This window comes from Pinus tabuliformis, chromosome 9, assembly GCF_031772625.1.
Source record: "Pinus tabuliformis cultivar Carrire ecotype Pingquan chromosome 9, CPIR1, whole genome shotgun sequence".
Classification (NCBI taxonomy): domain Eukaryota; kingdom Viridiplantae; phylum Streptophyta; class Pinopsida; order Pinales; family Pinaceae; genus Pinus; species Pinus tabuliformis.
The window spans coordinates 1,458,742,526-1,458,747,415 of record NC_142307.1 but is presented as its reverse complement, the minus strand read 5'-3'; the positions used below and the strand labels follow the sequence as shown (position 1 = coordinate 1,458,747,415).

Here is a 4,890-nt window from a genome sequence, read left to right as displayed (position 1 = left end):
GAAAAATAACATAAATGTAAAAAGCAAACATAAGACTGATAAGCAGGGCATAAATGTCAGTTCTGTAGGGTCATCAGAACATGATATCAGTATGTCTACACAGACAAATAGCATTGGTGGGGATTCAAAACATGGAATAGAAAATGTAATTAGTAATTCCATCAAAGAAGTAAATAATGATGTTGATATGCAGAATGGAAAATCTGAATTTACTTCTGTAGGAGCTGGTGGGAATGATGTCAATGTAGTCCATGATACTTTGGGAGGCCAAGGAAGCATTATTAGAATAGAGGATGTAGAGGAAAAACTTGAAAACTCTTTGGAGTTAAATCAACACACTGAATTATTGAAGAAGGAAGAAGGTCCAAAATCGCCAATTGAAATATTGTTGGAAGGGGCCACACAGTCTAAATGTGTGAAACAGAGGAAGATGCCGCTGGACAGCAGCAACTAGCTAAAGCAGGAAGGGAGAGTTAATGAAGAAGACCAGCAAGAAAATCGACTAAAAATAAAGATTGAGAACATAAAGGAACTGATGTTGAAGCAGACCAGAAGGCAAATGTTGGCAGCATTAGAAAAATTGATCAGCGAAGTACAAAAAAAATTACAGCAGGGTAAGAGAATTTGTCTAAATGATCCTAACACCGACAAAACGTTTGAAGAGTCTGAAACAACAGTAAAAAATGTTAGATTTATTGAGGCCATCTCAGCGAATGGTCTTGAGAATCATTCTGTTGATGATTCCATTAATTTTCATTCAATAAAGGTGGAGCGACAGCATGGAATAGAAGGAGAAAATATAACAGTGATGGATGACTTCAAGAATCAGGAAAATATGCACGGAAGGTGTGCGTCTCACATATTATTGCAAGTAAAAGATTTGCTGGAGACGATGCCATCGTTGGTTGACATCAACATTCCGAATGGAAAGCGATTCACTATTTGTGATGACATCCATGGTCAGTATTATGACCTTTTTAACATCTTTGAGGTTAGTAGGCTTCCTTCGGAGGACAATCCTTATCTTTTTAATGGTGATTTTGTTGATCGAGGATCATTTTCAGTTGAAGTCGTACTTGTGCCATTCGTATTCAAGTATATGTGTCCAAGAGGAAATCATGGAAGCAGGGGTAAGAACCAGATTTATAGTTTTGAGGGCGAAGTCAAGTCCAAGTACAGCGGAAGTATGGTTGAGTTTTTCGCTGAAACATTTTGTTGTTTGCTTTTGGCTTGTGTCCTCAATGACAAGACTTTTGTTGTCCGTAATAGTCTTTTTAGCGTTGATGGTATAAGACTGGAAGATATCAAAGAAATTGTTCGATTCCGCGAGCCCCCTGAAGAGGGTTTGATGTGTGGAATACTTTGTAGTGATCCACAGCTCCATAAAGGGCGTGGACCCAGCAAACAAGAGGTTGTTTTGTCTTTTGGAGAAGATGTGACCAAAAGATTTCTGCAAGAAAACAATCTTGCGCAGGTGGTCAGGACTCATGAAGTTAAAGAGGAAGATGAAATTGAACACAACGACAAACTTATTAAAGTGTTTTCAGCTCCAAACTATTGTGACTAGGGAAGGAAGATGAAGCAGGAAGCAGCTGACATGCAGCCTAAACGAAGGAGCAGAGCATATGGACAACTCCGGGATAAAGTCTGGGATCCAGGAGGAATTTTTTATCTTTCTTCTTTCCTTTTTGAAAGCACATGATCAGGAGATCATGAATGTTTTCAATCGTGAGAGTCTGATGCAGGAGCATCTAGACCGGGCCAGCAATGTGACAGGGTGGTCACATGTTGTGGCTAAATGAAAGACTTGAGGAAGACTTAGTTGTTAAATTTGTGTTAATTTCAACAAGGGTAGGTAATTAAAAGTGGTCTAGTTTAGTTAAATGTTGAGTTATAACTGAATAACTAATTCTTTCTTGTGTGGAAAGAAGTAGTTAGGTGTGACTGATGTATAATTTCCTTTTGGTAGAATAAAACGGAGAGAGAGGTAGGAGACAGGGGTTTTCCTGTAAATCTATGAACAGCTGAAAGGGCCATGGATTTTGAATATCTGGCCATGAACAAGAGGCTCTTTGTAATTGTTGTTTTTATCTCTGTAGAATTTGACTTTTGAGCCATATGCACATTGTTGAATTCGATTTTGTATGAATATGTTTGGTTTTAATAACCTTTGTGATGTGATTCTACACATGGAGTTAGTTCTGGAATGTACGCAGGAGTAACCTCTGTGTAAATCAGTTCTTAACAGTATATGTCTCATCTGTAAACTGTAAGTGTTTTTTTTCCCTGTGTGGAATCACTGATTGGTGTGAGTATATTCAGTGGTTATACATTCGAAATTGGTGGTGTATCTGAGAATAGCACTGGTTAAAAAAATCTGTGACCAATTTTGTTATAAGCTGAACAGAATCGTTTTGGCAAAAAGAAATCGATGTGTATGTGATAGCCATCGATTGTTTGCTGTGTTGATTGATATGGGGTTTGGTTCTTTGCTGTGATAAATGAATATGTATAGCCATCGATCGTTTGTTGGATTGGTCATTATGGAGTTTGGTTCTTTGATGTTATAATCGATAGTATTTAATACAGATTTATGGTTATGGCCATCAGTTCCTCAATTCAAATGATTGTAGACGCAGTTGCCCAAACACTCGAATAAACCAATGCGTAAATCACGGGTCTATAAACAAAGGACAGTGTGGTTTTAAAACCCAATTTGATTGTCAAATCGAAGGCGTTGAACAGTGAAGGTCTCAGCTACTGAGCGATTCTGTGGTGAGTTTGCAGAACTCTGTTTCGGTGCAGAGCCAGAGAGCGTCCAATGGAGATGACGAGAAGCCAAAGGTCGATGTGTGGGGTATGAATTTTCCAGGTTGAGCTTTTAAAGCATGGGCACATTCTTTTTTATTGAACTTTGATTTTAAAATCCAGCCATATGTGAATGTTGAGATGTGAGGCATGGTTATTAGCCATAAGTCTTTGTAATTGGAATAGAGCTTCCGCATATGTGAATTAGTTGAATGATAATATAAAGGAGCTTCCGCATATGATGGTTTGTAGGAATGCTCGGACATTGAAGAATTACTTGGGCGATTATTCGAGATGGGTTTTGTATATGCCTGAGAATGGAGAGATTCTGGGTTGTGCAGGGTACACCTGCATCAAAAAGCTAATGTAAAAAATGGTTTTGTATACTTACTAATACTAATTAAACAAGTAACTTATTTTTATAGTTCACTAAAAAATAGTGAAACTATCAATATATTAAAAGAGTTAGTTATTATCTTTTGTAAAATGTATTTTTGGGGTTTATGTCTGATAATGGAGATACACATCTATATTGTATTGGTTGAAAACTTAATCATGGTAGTAATTACACAACAACCACATTGTTTTAAAAAATGCTCCTATAAGATAGACAACTAACATAAACAAGATAATCAAGAAAGATAATTTTATAATTATCTTATGTAAATATGAAAAGATAAACAAGAATTTAAAATACAAAATTGTTAATGTTTGAAATTCCATTAATTAACACAAAAAAAGATGATTGGAATATGTTAACAACAACTCTCATTATAGCCATAAATTTAAAATTTGAATTAAAAATAATAATAACAGTAAAACAATGTATGAGTCATGGTTCTCATCCAAAGTTTCATGTCATTAAATTAATCTTGGTGAATAGTTTGTTTTTTTTGTTTTTTTTTTTTTAATTAAACTTAAAATAAATATATACTTTGAATAAAATATTAAGATTAAAATTTTCTATTTAAAAAAATAAAATACAAAATCAAATATTTTTACCTTTAATATATATGCGTATTACAACTATCATGGAATCAACTTCTAGTCTTAAAAAATGTAATAGAATAAGATTCATGTGTGGCAGATATTCTTTTTTAAATCGATTATCATTGAATTTATCGTAGATTAATTAAGATAAACAATTTACGGGCTAATTACCATGTCTAACTGTTATGTAGATTGATCATGAATTTCGAAGATGACTACTGTTTAGATTCGTAAATACGAATGTCAATAGTCAATATTCCAAGTCTCTTACCTTTATTTGAAGTATCAAATAAATGGTAGACTACTTACCTTTTGATAACAATAATTACCTTTGAACCCCATTTCTATTTCGATGCCAACAACAAGTTAGTTTGTGAAATAGACTCAAGATTTATAAAATATTACCTGAAATTGCCCATTAATATAACTTTGGAAGCCATATTATGGTTGTCGTCATATTATTTGGTAAGGGGGATTCAGGATAGCATAAATGTGTGGGCATAATAACTTTGATATAACTTTGGAAAGCTTAGCACTTTTATTGATATAACTTTGGAAACCATAAAAGTGCGGGCATGGTCCTTAAATAAATTTTTTGTGGTTCACCACCAGCCTCACTATTTAATGCATTTGTACATGATTCAAGGTACTGGTTTCAAGTTGAAATAAATAAAATTAAATCAAGCAAAGTACATAGTTTTGAAATTTCATCTGTATGTTTGGCACATCTTTGCACCAATGCGCTGGTCAATTTTTGTTTTGAAATGCACCGAAATTAAAACGAAATGAAAATTTTAAGGACCAAAATGTAGTAGAATAAGATTTTATGAATTAACTATAAGTACATTATCATTATTGCAAAGGTTCATTAAATGAGGCAATCAACAATAACATATTCAATTTAACAACCAATCAAATTAACGAAAAATAAATTAAATTATTTTTTAAAGATAATAAATTCTCATTTGTAATATTCAACTATAGAAATTTTGCCATTTTTTATGAAACCCAAACTAATATAAATTTGACCAAAAACTAAATGTAATATCCTTAACTTAAAATCACAAAAATAATGAAATCGTAATACCAACC

At 33.6% G+C, this 4,890-nt stretch overlaps 1 pseudogene; it reads left to right on the top strand.

The window, feature by feature from the left end:
* Nucleotides 1-559: 559 nt before the first annotated feature.
* Nucleotides 560-3,178, top strand: LOC149154085 (serine/threonine-protein phosphatase 5 pseudogene; annotated as a pseudogene).
* The last annotated feature ends 1,712 nt before the right edge of the window (nucleotides 3,179-4,890 follow it).